This window comes from Bemisia tabaci, chromosome 5 (assembly GCF_918797505.1).
Source record: "Bemisia tabaci chromosome 5, PGI_BMITA_v3".
Lineage (NCBI taxonomy): Eukaryota > Metazoa > Arthropoda > Insecta > Hemiptera > Aleyrodidae > Bemisia > Bemisia tabaci.
The window spans coordinates 14775413-14792294 of NC_092797.1; the positions used below are offsets into that span (position 1 = coordinate 14775413).

General features: G+C 41.2%; 1 protein-coding gene across 1 annotated transcript in view; it reads right to left on the reverse strand.

Annotated features, from left to right (window-relative positions):
• The window catches only part of LOC109042222 (limbic system-associated membrane protein), a 490619-nt gene extending 482634 nt beyond the window's left edge, over positions 1-7985 (reverse strand). The window contains exon 1 of the mRNA XM_019058863.2: positions 7261-7985. The gene's annotated coding sequence lies outside the window, so the exon portion shown is untranslated. The remainder of the gene's footprint in view (positions 1-7260) is intronic.
• Between the last annotated feature and the right edge of the window lie 8897 nt (positions 7986-16882).

Below are 16882 nucleotides of genomic sequence, written 5' to 3' on the forward strand. Positions count from 1 at the left end.
CATAATTGAGGCATTTGACAAAATGCATTTTTACACATAGTGTGCACATTCAACAGGTAGAACTATTGAAAAAAGGAAGTGCCTGAATTATAATTGTCTTAAGGCCAGAAAACTGATTTGAGAGGTATTTTTTGACTTCATGGACACGTACGTACAACAATTCAATTTTCTACAAGAAAAAATTATTCCGTGGGCGCGGGGGAAAGAGAATTTTTTTTAGCTAATCATAGAATGGTATTTCGATCATTGCAATTTATGTATGGAAATTACATTTATTTCTCTATTTGATTTTTTGTACGAGGTTAGTTACTCAGATAATAACTTGAAAAGACTTTTAAAAACTGCACACCAACTGCTTTATGTTCAATACAGTACGTTTGGGCCAAAATAATAAAAAAGTGATTTTTTGCAAATTTATTATTAATTTGAAAAAGCAATCGGGCAGGAAGGTACTCTTTTTCGGGAAAACACCCGGTTTTTGACAAGAAATCTCATATATCTCGCAAGAGGCGCAAGCGCACGTAAACGCACAGCAAAAAATAGATGGTGCTGACGACAGAGTCTTCTGTTCACAGGGCTCCTGCAGTTTATTTGTTACACCTACAGAATTCTCCGTTGTGAGAACAGAACTTCGGTCGTGGGAACAGAGTACTCTGTCCTCATAACTGAAGCTTCTGCGACTGTTACAAAAGAAGTGCAAGAGCCCTGTGAACAGAACTATTTCTGTCAGTGTGGGAATAAGCGTATTTTTGGCAGCAATGTTGGGGGTAAGCTAAGGAAGACAAAGGTGGAGAGATTTTGCGCGTTTTTGGCATCGATGTTCGGCGGGTTAAGACTAAGGGTGAAAAAGGTGGACTTTCATGTTTACCTTAAATAAAAGCGGAGAAAGGACCGGGGTCGCCTGTAAGTGCATGCATTCCTCCCTGTGTTTTGTCTGATCCCTGAAAACAGCGCGGATTATTATTTCAGACTCGGCTGAGGCGGCGAATCAGAGAGCTCGGGCACTGCAGCGCGAGACAAAACAAAATTAAAGTAGATCCACATTTCGTCGCTCCACCGGCATAAAGACATAAATTCATGCCCATGTGAGCCCTGGAATGTCAGGAATTATAAGTACGGAAGGGCTCACTTGGAAGTGTGGTTATGTTGTTCAGTTTGCGGAGTGACGATTTTGCCCACAGCCCTCCTCCCGCCGCCGCGAACGGCCGCTTCCTCCTCATGCGTAAATCTTTTCCTATCCTTGGTGCGCTATCCTTAATAAAAGAATGTTTATTCACTTCTCGGCGAAGGAAAGTTTAAACAAACTTTCAAAGCTCGCCAGCGCCAGCTTTGGGGAGCGGCGCTGATTCGTCGAAACGGCAGGAATTCTGAATATCGTAAGTTGGACGGAGTTTGGGCTCTCGGCTGGAAAGGTTTAATCTTTTCGAAAATGAATCCTTTTGCTTTCGAATCCACGTTCAAAGTCAAATAAAAATCCGACGGCAAAGTTTAGCACTTAAAATTCTTTGTACAAACGGTTTTAATCATAGCTTAAGAAAACAGCTCCCCAAGCGGAATTTTTATTATTTGAAGTTTCCTCCGCAACGTCTGGAGATATCCCCGGTCGTCTCTATTTTACGAGGATCCAAGCCTCACTACAATTAATTTATTCCCGCTTAAAATGGGTCTAACCATGCAATTATTTTCGAGCCTTTTGTTTATCTTCAAACGGAGCCAGGCGACCGCCGGTGGTTCTGAAACGCACGCCTACTCTTGCAATTACTGCATCGAAACAATACAATCACGAAAGTGTTTCAACATATTTGTTCCTTTTTTTAAAAAAAAAAATGGAGATCCTCCATGAGCACCACCGGCCAGATCGTTTATGTACATTGTAAACATGCATGTTCCTTGCGGGATGCACAAATCCTGTTGTTATTCGTGTTTACATTTTATCAAGATAAATACATACATCCACAGTGATACTAAAAAACACGTATCTCGGTTACTGGGTTTAAAAATTCCTGCTTTTAATTTCTCTCTAGAAAAGAAATTAAAAAAACACTACTGTATGAAACTTGTAAAAAATCTTAAAAAGTAGCACGAGGAATTATTACACGAATTTCGTTGGATCAGTAAGAGCTGACTTTTTTCCATATCATACTCTATAATGGATTACATTTTGCAAAAAGGAACCACTATTTCTGGCCCAGTTAGAAACAACATACATGTCATAGGTTTCCCTATGCAGATAGGTGCTTTTATGGAAGAGCCAGGTATGGTGGTTCCTTATTGCAAAATGTAATCCTAATATAAGATCATAGGAGTATAACGCATAACGACTGTAACGTGTAACGCCTAAAGCGCGAAGCGCTTCTGGGGGTGGACCGCGAGACGCTTAGGGGGCGTAGCCTCCTAGTGAAATAAAATTTGACGACAAATCTGCAATATCGCGGATGAAAGTTTAGGGATAAGTACCTATCTCGGATTGCGATTTTGCAGATTCTTTGAGCAGTTTGATTAACTTACCTACAGAAAACTAATCAATATTTTATCTTGAAATCTCCTCAAATTTTTCTCCATCTTGCATAGAATATTCCGTTCGTGTTTCAAGCAATAATAAGAATTCATTTTTCTTCGGAAAAAGAGAGAGGACGAATACATGTTGAAACAACAAAATTGAGAATCGTCTTATCAAGATACGTGTTTGATTTTCGACTTGTTTTACCGTTTGTTGAATATTTTTTTCAAACATTATTTTTGCACACCCAAAATATCCCCGAGGGGCTGATCCTGCGCTTTTAATACAGCCCCCTCCCCCTTGCCCCAATCAACAATCAGTTCTAGACAACCATTCTTTGAGACTATCAAACTCAAGTTGCCTGGCCATGAATCGAACCCCGGACCTCCTGATCTTAGAGCCAGTATTACAACCACTACACCATACTGCCGTGCTAAGGAAGAACGCCGTATGAACATGCGAGAGTTGTAAAATTTCCTTCGATAAAATGTTTATTTTTGAGGAAAATCATGAATATTCCCCCTTGAAATTATCAGACGTTTTAGATCAAATTACGAACGAAATTATCTCAGAAATTGGTAGACAAATAAATTTCCTGAAAATTAATGATTTGCAAGAGGAAATTTGGCAACGCCTGAAGGCTTATACGACGTTTTTCCCAAGCACGGCAGTACACCATACGAGGCGAATTTCAGAGAGTTTCGAAGTTCGATTTCCTGCAACTTTCTGACTGATGTTAATGTATTCACACAGAGAGCCAGTCCACCAAGCAAATCGTTAGGTGAAGGAAAATAAATAAAGGAAAAGGGGAAAACAACCCGCGTCGTCGACTGGAGAAAATTCTTGAGATACTTAATTCTGATAAATAAGCTCAACTTGATCATTCAGACACCTTGCATGTATCGGACTGGATGCCAAAACTTGGGTGCAGAATACAAGTCCCCGGTCAAAACTTTAGATAGCACTCACTTTTAATTTCTTTTCAACTTTCCACTTATTTATAATATCAAACTTTGGCTCGAAAATTACACGCCGCGCCGTTTCAGGAGTTGGCGTTTAGAACACTTTACTTTATTACCGGGCTGCCCGGGCAAGCGTGGTTAAAGTTGAAAAAGCTCGGAAAAATAAGCTTGAATCAGACATGGGCTCCCCTCCTCTCAAAAATCGAGGGTCGGGGGGTTGCTCGATAAATTCACGTAAATGTTAGCTGCGAGCAAACACAAACGACTCACTCCTTCAATTATGCGGGAGAAGAGAAGGTAAATGACTTCCGGTGACATTATCTGGTTTTTACTTTCGGTTCAGTCAATTAAGTAGGTACTCTACGTTTCCCGGGTGCCATGCGCTTGCTACTTGCAGTAGAAAATACGGCATCTCCATAAACAAAGTAGCGGTTTAACAAGTATCAGAGTATATGTATAAGGTTTAGATTTATTAGGAAAAATAAATGGTGCTCAAGACAGCGAAGAGGCCAGCTTTGAATTAGGTAACGCTAAATTTACAGTTTTTTGGCACCCCACCCAGCTAAGTATTCTGCCGTCGCACAGTGGATCGAGTCAATGGGAGCGGTCGAACATAGTCTGGAAAACATTGAAAACTTATATTTTCGAAAATATGGAACAAAAAAGTTTAAGAGTGCTTTCATTCGTTTTTTGTGAAATTTCCTTTCAGAAACACCCCTTGAAATGGAATGTGAGACGAAAGAAACATTAAAATTTGAAATTTTACCCACAAATCCCATATCCGACCTCGTCTATTAGTTCGTACCACTGTGCGTCCTAAGGAGGAACGCCGTGCGAGCCTTTGGCCATTGCCAAATTTCCCTCGTTAACACGTGAACTTTTCAGGAATGTTCAAATTTGTCGCAGGATTTCATTCACAATTTGAACTAAATAATCTGAAATTTTAAAAGCAAAATTCTCTTCATCGAGTTGGCTTGTATCTCCTCGAAAAAATAATGCACTAAAGCACGGAAATTTTGAAACACCGCACTGAAGATACGTGGTTTCGCTTTTTCGTCTTCGATGCATTTCTTCGCTTCCAGGAGTAATCTAAATTCCGCCTCAAAAGGAGGATAAACTCTATCCTTTGAGCCGCTGAGACTCTTTTAAAAATGAACTTGCGACATTTTCAATCAAGATGTTCGTGGTTCTCCTGTTATTACTTTAATTTTTAGAAAAAGGAACATGAGAGGAAATTATGCAACGTCGGATATAGGCGATTTAGCTCATTCTAGTTAAGGTGATTCGATGGACGCCATATTTTGTGTCAACGACATGCGATACATCGCATCGATTGGCTCCATTTTTTCAGTTACTCGTCGTTTTTCTCGAATTTTGAGTTCTCAATTCTGTTGTCAGGAGACTGAAGAATTCACACACCAATTTTGACAAACTATATAGGCGTGGTTGCTCTAGAGAGAAAATATCTCATTCGAGTGCAGTTTCGATATCAGTATCGAATACGATATTTTTCTTCTAGAAAAAAACCGCCTTTGTTACGCTGAATTTGTTTGTCAAAATTGGGGAGTGAATTCTTTTCTCTCCTGACAACAGAAAAGCGATCTCAAAATTCGAGAAAAATGACAAAGTAGCTGAAAAAATGGAATTAATCAATGCGAAGTAGGTATCGCATGTCGTTCTAACACAAAATATAGCGTCCATCAAAATACCTTTAAGTTCAGTTGTAAAAACGAGATGAACACGTTGATTATTAAACTAGATGCATGTTTTGATTGGCTGATTCGTCACAGGGAGCTTACGCCTATGTTTCTGCAGTAGAACAATATAACATTCATTGGATTACATTTTGCAATAAGGAACCACTAGTTCTGGCCCATTTCAGAAACAACATGCATGCCATTGGTTTCCCTATGCAGATATGTGCTTTTATAGGAGAGCCACAGATAGTGGTTCCTTTTTGCAAAATGTAATCCAATTATTCCGCACCTTTCAAAGAAGATATGACGAGTGCAGTGCGATGTTGCCGTACATTTTTGCAGAAATTGAATTATTCTACGTGCTGATTTGAAAATTTGGCAGAACTTCCCTTCATTTTGCCAATTTAATTCATCCTTTCGGATAATTGTTCGAAGAATTGTCCATAAAAAATAAATAAAAACTATTTTAGGGACAATTTATAGTGGCGCTGCACTGCACGTGTGATATTCGTCCAAAAAAGAGACGAAGTATTATGCTTTGAAAAACATTTCCTCCTGAATACAAATAAAAATTACGTGGCTACTGTCCGCAAAAGAATTCCGGTTGTTTGAAAAAAAGCAATACATAATCAACGTAAAGATTAATGGGCTTCGGTGTTCGACAAGGAATTTGTAAGAAAAAAAAAACGGAAATTTTTAGCATGAAGTAGTAGAAACCCTTTTTTTTAGTGATATTGCAATTCTCCTCATTATGCGCCTATAGGGACGGCTCTCGATTTCATAACTACATCAATGCTGCCGTGCTGTGGAAGAACGCTGTATGAACATTCGAGAGTTGCTAAATCTCCCGCGATAAAACATGTATTTTTGACAACATTCATGCACATTTTTCTTTGAAATTTTCATACATTTTAGATTACATTGCGTGCGAAACTGTCTGAACATTTCGGGGTAAAATATTCAAAATTTTCCCTGCAAATTCGATTTTTATTGAAGAAAATTTGGCAACGTCTGAAGGCTCATACGGCGTTCTTCCTTAGCACGGCAGAATGGGTAAGGTCGGAAACCACGTACTTTCATTGCGATGTTTCAAAATTTCCGCTCCTATTGCCTTTTTCCGAAGAGAAATGGGCCAACTTCATTATGTAGGTAGCTTAAATTCCACTTTTACGAAAGCCTCTGCCAAGAATGATCATGGAATCCAAGAAATTACGTCAAAGCACGTTGACTAGTTTCTCGCAGAGAAGATACATGAAGTATGACAGGAGGTCTAAAACCTCGCAGACGGAGATACGAGGTTCTTCACTTTGGCCATCAATACTCAAAAATACTTTAAGGTGATTCGTCAAGCTCAAAAGAAGTGGTCGAACTGGCATGCGATATATCGCATCTTTTAGGTCAAAAATCTCGGCAGATTTTGGATTTTCAGTAAAGAAAAGGACGATAGCCCCTGCGCATGAGCCTAAAGAATCATTCTAAACCTTAAAATCGGCAAAATTCAGAGAAATGAAAGCAGGATAATGTTTGGGAAAAAACCTCGCATTCGATTCAGCTATCGATTTCGGTATCGAATGCGAGGTTTTTTTCCAAACACTATCCTGTTTTCATTTCTCTGAATTTTGCCGATTTTTGGGTTTAGAATGATTCTTTAGGCTCATGCGCAGGGGCTATCGTCCTTTTTTTTGCTGAAAATTCAAAATCTGCCGAGATTTTTTACCTAAAAGATGCGATATATCGCATGCCAGTTCGACCACGTCACTTGAGCTTGACGAATCACCTTAACCGAGTATTAACTTTAACGACCAACGGGTAAAAAGCAGCTGCGTTGGTCTCATCGGGTAGACAACTCTCGATAATTACTTAGACATACATGACTTTTTATCAAAATTTCTACACTCTACCTTTTCCAGCACCTATGCACCTACTCTTACGCACATTATTTTGTGAAATGATATGGAACAAGAGGAAATGGGGGAGCAAGAGAGGAAACGGAAACATACCCACGGAGGAAACAAAAGAAATAAATATTCCAGGAAATATCCTGCAGAGGGTAGTCCAAAGAATTAAAGTTTCCTTTTAAATGCTTCAACAAAGCACTCACCTCGGGCAAAATCATATCCAGGTTACATTCCGGGAAATTCAACACTACACTTGGGCTCGAGAACCAGCGGAGTTCCTCAGCCCGCACTGACACACAGACAGAAGAATACAATTTTTAATTATCAACAAACTAAAACAGTAGAAGGAAGTTGTTGCAAAGGTTGAGAGAAATTGAACAGAACCACACCCTTAGAAATGCAAAAGAGTTCCGAGAGATGCACGCCGACCAACGAACACAAAATTCATCAAACACACGGGTTTTTAATAATCGCCACGGTAGGTTACACTGAGCAATAACCTCAAAACAGTACGAGAAAAGTTGTGAGAGAATTTAAGAGACATGAATGGCACTGTTGAAGGATTCAAATAATTGCGATACAGCGATCAACCACATCGCGGAGCACATACTTATAGAGATGTTTTTGCTGTTATGACTTGAATGCACACTCGACAATTATTGATAGCAATGATTCGGAAACAATCCGATCTTCGCACACCAGAAACATTCACGACAAATGAAAAGAATCACAACAGAATAAAAGTACACCCCCGTTTGGAATACGGAAACAAGCGTTAGGTACACGTGCAAGGAAGTTGCGTTGCTTGACGTATTCTCACGAAGTTTTCTTGTCAGATCGCGAAACCGGGCAAGCTCTTGCTTTCTCGAACGGGCGAAGCGCTCACAGTGCAACCTCGAGGAGGCTCGAAGCGTGACTGGGGATGCGAGGGGCGACGCGGACCAGTTGCAGAAAGCTCCGCGTGGAGCGCCGCGGTCGGCCGTCTGATACGGTGACAGAGCAGGATATGGGTCATGATAAGGGAGGATATTTGCGAAAAAATGACCATCCGGATGTGCAAGATTTTCAAAGAGCGGGTGCATAAATGCTGATGCGAATGGAGGGATTAAAATGAGCCAACGCATAGGCTTATTATGAATGCGCTCGGACTTTTTTTCTTTACTTTTTCGCCCGATGTGGATCTGGCGGAAAAGACCTGGAGGAATATGCTCTGTGAAATCACTGCATTCGGAATTAATTATGCATTAAACGATGGGTTTACACTAGACGTTGATTATATAGGGTGGCCCTGACCTGCCGTACAAGGATTTTGTTTGGCTTATTTATAAGGTCGGATTAAATGTAGGACTGCGGGGACGAATTGGGAATCGACCCGAGGGAATCCGAATTTCATGTCCCAGACACCCCCCCCCCCTTCATGGATCCTCTCGGGCTTTAAAAGGGGACCTTCACTTCAAAATTTGGGGCTCACGTCAAATTTTGAATTTATTTCATCGGAAGCAGAAAGAAAGAGAAATTTTAACGTGCATCGACCCATCCAAAATACAGACCCCTAAAGGTGAGGGATAGAGCACCCCTCCAAAAAAAATTCAAGTTTGCGAATTTGACGTAGAACTCAGAAAAGTTGCCTCTAGAGGCTTCTCTAATGGGGGTAGAGAAGGGACACTAACGTCGTAAATTTACCTGGTGTGGTACACTTGTACTCCTTCAGAGAAGTCTGTAAGGACAACAGGACCCTCAAATTCGGCTTCCTTAAAGTCAGTTACCCAGGAAACCTTTTTTTTCTGAGTCTCTGCGTCAACGTAGCGAACTTACATTTTTTGGAGAGGGGCTCTGCTCTTTTAGAGCCCTTTCGAGGTCAGTATTTTGGACACGTATGGGATGATGTTGGATCAGTAGGTATAGGTGTAGGATAAACTTTCTTGTATTTTCTAATTACGATTCAATTAATTTTAACTGCCCAATGGGGACCAGAGAGGCTCCATCCGGGGTCATGAAATCCGAATTTCTTGGTATCAATTCCCAATTCACCCCGCGGTCTTAGACTTAGTTGGACGTAAAAAAACCGAGAAAAAAGCTTTATACAGTATGTTTGGGCAACCCAGTATACATCGGCGGATCCAGCAAATTGGCAACATTGTCTTTTCTCCATTTAAACATATGAAAATGTATCGATTATTGGTGGGGCCGGGTGCTCCCATAAGAATCGATTACTTAGCGTAGGTTTAAATGGAGGAAATCCGGTGTTGCCAAATTGCTAGATCAGCCTCTGCCAGTATATCGGTGGCCGAAGTGCGAAACCACGTAACTCCATTGCGGTGTTTCAAAATTTCAGCTCCTATTTTATTTTTCAAAGAGAAAAAACTCAACTTTATGTCTTGAAAATGTAGAAAAATTTACTGACAAAGAAGAAAAATTACAGGATTTTTCAATCAATTACGTTGACCTTGTTTCCAAAGAAAAAATTACCTATGGGACCGGTCGATTTCCTCGCTGTAGTAAGGTTCTCGTAATGGCGATAGAGATCAGAAAAAGACAGACCGCAATCACACGCTGAATGTGGGAGCTGAATGTGGCTTGAATGTGGAAGTCATCGGCCCGATGCCTGAATTTTGCGCGTGACGCGCAAAATTCAGCAACCATCGGACTAATGTTGGATTTGTCTGAACTGTCCGAGAAGATTTGATACACATCTGGATGAAAATAACTCGAATTTGCGAAATTTCAGCCGTTTAGCGATGACTATTGACTTCCATATTCAGCTGCTAAATTCAGCGTGTGATTGCAGCGACAGTCGAACTCCGATATCAATTACTCAATATACTAAGGTACCATTTAGGGGTGCAACATCTGTATACGATCCCTTGATCCTATGATTGCAGGCTCGCGGCGTGCACTGATCGGAAATGGTGTATGTACACCGCGGTAGATCCGGCACCGAAAAAATACGAATTTTCAACGATTACAGCGCGCAAGCACCGTAGTGAACGCGCAATGCGTGAAGTATTCCTACAGTCTCGCAGGCGCTAATATACGCTTCGCGCTGAACGCACTGTGTTTTGCGCAATCACTCGTAGAATATTTGGACGTGTTTCTGCCAAGCGGAACTACGTGCATTATGAAGTGAGCCCTGTTGCGTACATATTCTTATGGGTCTCAGGGCTCAAGTCTTAATGCACATAGTTCCGTTTGATAGGAATACGTCCATTCGAAGACTAGTTTCAGTTGAAATCACTGATATTTCAATTTTTCTATAAACTGCAGCAATACGCTTTGTCCTCTAAACCCTTCAGTTATGACAAATTGGGTTATTAATTGAGAGATTTTTAATTGAGGAATTGATACTCAAATTTTGCGAAACGTAGTGACAGTGGCGATTTCCGAGAGCTGGTAACACTATTTTTCCTCCATTTAAATGCATATAAAACAATTGATTCTTGGTGAGGCAGCTCGCCTCACCTAAAATCGATATTTTCAATGGTTTTAAATGGAGGAAAAACAAGTTGCCAACTTACAAAATTACCACAGCGAGAAAAGGGGCCTTATTCCACGGAGGCAAAATGTTCAGTGCAGCGAATTTTAATGTGCTAGTTACACGCTCAAATTTCCATCAATTTCCGATCAAATGGTGACTGGTGCGCACCATCTACCATCAAATTTCTGCGGCCTGCAAAAATTTGATGGTAGATGATGGAGCTGTGGGGCTCATCCTTTCATCTGATTTCCACACAACCGTGCTTATTTCACGCTTATTTCAATCAACACGCTGTTTTAATTAATTTTACTCATCAATCTAGATGACTCTCGACCGCCATCTTTGTCATCATTTTGATCGGAATTTGACGGAAATTTTAGCGTGTAACCAGGCTATATCAAGCTGGGTCGAAAAATGGATTTTGAGATTTCAACGGGAAACTTCTTGAAACATCCTACACTGCAACAGGGCCTCTTCCTGCGGACGGTGACCAACCGTTTGCTCGAGTATGTGAAAACCCTAAAAAAAATTATATCGTATCCTTTAAAGATGAGGCGCGTGGTGCGAAAAACAAACCAGGGAGGAAAAACGGAAGCTCGGGTTGATTAATGGCGTGCAATCCTGGCGCGGCGCGTGAGGAAGCCCGGAGTTCGTGACCCGGAGACCTCGGGCAGTAAATCGGGCGTTATTTTGCTTTTCGCTTTGCCGGATATTTTTGCCGTATCTATGATCGGGCGTTAGATTTATTGGGCCGCATCTCGGAGGAATGCCGCCGAGGCGGAGAGGAGAGCCGAGATGTGATTAAAACTTGGACGAAATGCAAGTTGCCGATCTCACGTGAACTGGAAAAGATTGGTGGTGTCGCGCAGTGGCTCGATCGGGATTTTATGTCGGCGACACATAACTGATCGCATGGACGGATGAGGAGTTTAGCGGTCACTCGTTTCTTTATTACGTACATGACCATCCACGAGAAAAGCTTTGCAAGTTGGGAACTCTGCTTTTCTCCATTAAGGTGATTCGATGGACGCCATATTTTGTGTCAGAACGGCATGCGATATATCGCATCGATTGGTTCCATTTTTTCAGCTACTCGTCGTTTTTCTCGAATTTTGAGATCGCAATTCTGTTGTCAGGAGACTAAAGCACTCACTTACAAATGTTGACAAATAAATTCAACGTAATAAAAGCGTGGTTTTTTTAGAAAGGAAATATCGCATTCGAGTGCAGTTTCGGTATCAGTATCGAATGCGATGTTTTCTCTCTAAAAAAACCACGCTTTTATTACGTTGAATTTATTTGTCAACATTTGTAAGTGAGTGCTTTAGTCTCCTGACAACAGAATTGCGATCTCAAAATTCGAGAAAAACGACGAGTAGCTGAAAAAATGGAACCAATCGATGCGATGTATCGCATGTCGCTGACGCAAAATATGGCGTCCATCGACTCACCTTAAGGAGTCCTAAGAGCGACTCGGAGAAAAGAAAAAAAATTGTTGTTGTTTTGTTCAACGAGGAAAAACCCCAGAAGTTTCATTCCTCCCTGCGATTCGAACTTGGCACATTCATGAAACGTCCCGTGGAGTCAAGGCCCAACTCTCGTGTCGCCGAGGAGCGAGGATCCTGCCGCGTCGCGATTTCGGGGCGCCGTGATTTTTGCATCGCGTTGACAGGCGTCGGTGGCGTCGACGGCTGCCGATGATGCGCCGCGATGCGCCTCATCGGGAGCGGAGGATCCTCGAGGAGAGTGCAGCGCGTGCCGGCTCCCGGCAAATTGATTACCTTTCAAAGGGGGCGCTGCGGTTAAATATTTAGCTTGCACGGCGAGCTGAGAGCGGATTCCTCGATTTTTCACCGGATCCATCCCCGACAGTGGCGCACCTGCATCATCGACTCGCTTCTGTCAATATGTTCTGACACCCCCGAGATCCTCCGTCACCCCCCGAGATCCTCCGTCACCCCCCGAGATCCGCCGCGCCGTCACCGAGGGTTGAGAAACCGGAGTCGGCAGCGCTAAGAGCTCAGTCACTCATCTGAGTCTCGGCTCGACCCCCTCCTCCTCCTCCCCCTCCTCCCCCTCGCCCCCCGATCGTCTCATACCTTATTCAGTTTCATTCCCGGCATCCACTCTGGACTTGCCAAAATGCGATCATATTTCTCTCATTTCCCTCACTTATACTTGGAATACACTCTGCAATACTGCCCTGCTAAGGGAAAACGCCGTATGAGCCTCCAGACGTTGCCAAGTTTCTACCGATAATACCCGAAATTACCGGGAAAATTGGGAATATCCTTTTCCAAAATTTTCAGACATATTTGTGCGTAATTCAATCTAAAATATCTGAAAATTTCAAGAAAATATATGCATTAATGATGTCTAAAACACATATTTTATCGAGGGAAATTTGGCAACTCTCGAATGTTCATACGGCGTTCTTCCTTTGCACGGCAGAATAAGGAACTGGCTCACTCGTAGAAGCATACGCCTGCATTAGAAACATTCAGAGAGAGGTAAGCTAGCTAGGGCTGGCAGCAACCAGAGGTGAAACTTAGTCTTCAAAAATTATCCTAGACCCCGATCCAAGAAAATTCCACAAGTTAGAACCGATCGGCAGTGTATTTTATATAAATTTGAATAAAAATATATCATTATATAAATGTATTCCATATAATTTGCTTTTTTTTCAAACGATCCTTGATTGTAGCAAACATGTGAATTCATAGGTACTAACGACGAGTAATTTGAAATCATACGTTGGCTTCCGTTTTGAGCCCTATCTTTATTTGCGATGTCATTACTGATGAAGGCAGGCCTGATGGATTTTTGGGATCCTTGAGTTTTTCATGTATCATACTCTATCTTTCTAATTGCTCTGGAGGGAACTCTCTACACCTAAGGTGTCCGGACTTTACAGCAAGTCTCACTCGCTGTAAAATTGGCGATTTCATTTCCCCTGTGCCAAATCATCAGACGGTGGATAGTCCGCGCCGAAAAGCCATCTACAAAGCTGGTTTGAAGAAAACAATCGTAGGCTCCTCCAGAGGCGGATCCAGCAATTTGGCAACACCGGAATTCCTCCATTTAAACCTATGCTAAATAATCGATTCTTGACGGAGCACCTGGCCCCTCCAAGAATCGATACATGTCCATAGGTTTAAATGAAGAAGAGACAATGTTGCCAATTTGCTGGATCCGCCAATGGGCTCCTCCGAAGTAGGTACGTTTTGAATTTTAATCCGACAATTTGGCAGAGTTTATAGGGAGAGGTAACCAGCTCTCTAGATGAAGGAGTCGGCTCGTTGAGAATGGTTGCCAGAAATCCACGTGTATCCGTATGGAGAACATTTGTAGTGTCAACATTTTATCCAAATATTTTCTTTATGAGTTATTTTCATCTGTATTTGGTAGTGAATGAAATGGACCGAGTTTATCAGAAAGAAACCAACCCACATCAAGTTGAAACTGAGAAAAAGAGGTTTGAAGTTTTATTCCTCCATAAGACTCAATGTGGAAATTAAATTTTAATCCCTTATTTTCACAAACTAATATTTTTTTTCGACTTTGAGTTATTGGCAAAAGAAAAGACGCAACTATAGAGGAACTCAAAAGCACTCTCATCTCAATTTTTCCAAAAATGTGGGTTGGTTCTTTTTTGATGAGCTCGGTCCAAATTGACTTTGGTCGAAAAATCATTCCAATGTGTATCATTGGTTGATCTCTATTAGTTGATTCGAACAGAAGCTAAATGAAATCACAAAAGGGAACTAAGAAATAGATAAGCGCCTTCGTGGAAAATCAACTAAAATTCCATGACCAAGATGCGGAACCACTATTTTCCGATGAGGCTTTCCATTTTTTTATTTTTTTTTTTTAAGGAAATTCTTTGAAAGCTTTTGCCGTCAGCTAGTTCAAAAGTAGGGAGAAGCCATTTGGGAAAGAGAGAGACGAGAAGAGGGAGGATGAGTTATTGAGGGGATTGCTCTTTTAGTCTCAACATTTTAATTCAAATATGTTCTTCGTTTGTTTGGAAGCAATGAAGTTGCATCACATCGAAAAATGATGGCAACGCAACGTGTGAGTGAAAGTGTGTCTGTGTGTAAGTAGTTGATCTTTCGTACTTGATTCGAACATGAGCAAAATGAAATCACAAAATTTGTTTAGAGATTTAGATAGAGGAAATAGATTGGCTCCTTTGTAAAAAATCAACTGAAATTCAATGACTAAGATGCGGAACCACTTTTTTCCGATGAGGCTTTCAATTTTTTAATTATTTTTTTTTTTTTAAAGGAAATTCTTTGAAAGCTTTTGCCGTCAGCTAGTTCAAAAGTAGGGAGAAGCCATTTGGGAGAGAGAGAGACGAGAACAGGGAGGATGAGTTATTGAGGGGATTGAGGGCCTAGTTCCGGCTGCCTGCTGAGCTTTCAATATTTAAGTGCCCCGTCGCAGAGCAGCGCGTCGAGTCGCGTTGCGTCACCGCAAACACCTCTCGAGATAAGAGGAGCGGTTCACAGTCGGACCGCCGACGCGCAGCTTTAAATGCCAGTCAAAGTCAATGCGAGCGTTTAATCCCTATCACCAATCAACCCTCTAACGCAAAAAAAAATAGCCCACCCTTTTTCCTCTCGACACGAACACACCTTTATCTATAAAGGAGACAAGGTATTATTTAGTCCAAAAAAAGAGAGAGAAAATTAATACATAGGAGAAATAGATTAATGTTCAACGAATAGCGGATGACAGATAAAAAGGTACTAGATTGGGTTCCTCCTGTGAGGAGACGTAGGGGACGTTTGAGTACCTTTATAGACAGCGTTTGGACATTTCTGTGCCGGTTTTTCATTGGTCGCGTGAAAATAGGCTGACACGATGTTAAAAGGAATGCATTGAAAACCTTCCCATGGTTTGATTTCTAACAGATCCGTTTTGACCCGATCACTATTTTCCAATATTTTATGAATTATTTCTCAACTATTGAAAGACTGATTTTTTGTGCATGCCGGAAGTTAGTATTTTTTCTGAACATCTACGTCGTTTCAATATCTGATTCTATCGACCCTCCAGTGGCGTTTGAGCAAGAGGTCTACACAGCAAACAAGAGCAGAGAGTCACGCTGTTTCAGTGCGCCACCGATGATATAATTTGCAGAAAAATGGGGAAGCTCTCTTTAATTATTTGTTATTACGTTTCAGTCGATGGAACTGAGTTTTATACGTCTTCTACGGAAATGTAAAAGTTTCAATTAAGGAAAGTCTGTTTTGAAGTTCCTCATAGTGAGAGACACAAAATACGAGGAATGGAGAGAAGAGAAAGGACAACATTCAGAAAACAGTGAGGGATTAAAAAACATCTCGGACCCCTAAAATTGCCTGGAGCAGCGCTTGGAGTACTTTTTACGGGCCGAGATGATTAAATGAGGGTAATTCTCAAAGAAACTTAGTACAGGACGATTAAGTTCCGAGGAAAGAGAAGACATGATGTTCCCTTCATTATTAACATTTTCTGAAAGAATCAAGCAGCAGAAATTTCATCCTTGTTCAAAATCATTTGATAATTAATGATTCATGCAGGATGTCTGACTGTCCGTCGGATAGGTTTTGCGTAAGTTCCATCAAGCTAAGACACGATGAATGATCGATCAGAGCGGGTCCTCTTACACAGAGATTTTTTTGTTCAAATCTAACGGTGAAGCCCACCAGCCAAAGAAGAAACCTCGCAAGGTGTCGCATTTTCTAGTAGGACTGATTCTTGAGATGATTTATTGTAATGAATTCGGCTTCGTTGTGCAAGGTAAGCGAACAGTAATGGTTTTATATAATCAACATAGTAATTTGTTCTCCTTCAGTTGACGAGGTAGGCAAAACGAGCGCCAATGAGCAATAATAGTGGTATCTGATTAACGTGAAAATGGTGGACTAAACGCGCCATCACTAGCAGATAAAAAGTTATATCAAGATAGAGCGAATTTGCTTTCGATTGACTGTCGAAAAAATGCGAATAACCGAGCTTCAAGAGTGGTATTTAAATGACACAAATACATTACTTTAAACTATCCAACCTTAGTTCGGTGTTTTGATGCCGCTATCTGTCGCTGAGAGAATTTTGTTTTTGCCTATTCCATCATTTGAAGGAGCATTTGAAGCATTCCCTTCATCATCTGTCAAAACTTTCATCAATATATCTCAACTGGTGAAAAGACAAAATCCGAAATTTTTCATCCTCATTCCTTTGACGTCATTTGTCACGCGATCATTAAAAACACTGGAGTCTATCTAGCTGCGTATTCGACATGAAACCACAAATTTTTGGATCCTGATGAGGAGGGGGCGGGGGGGGGGGTGTCCGTCACGCGT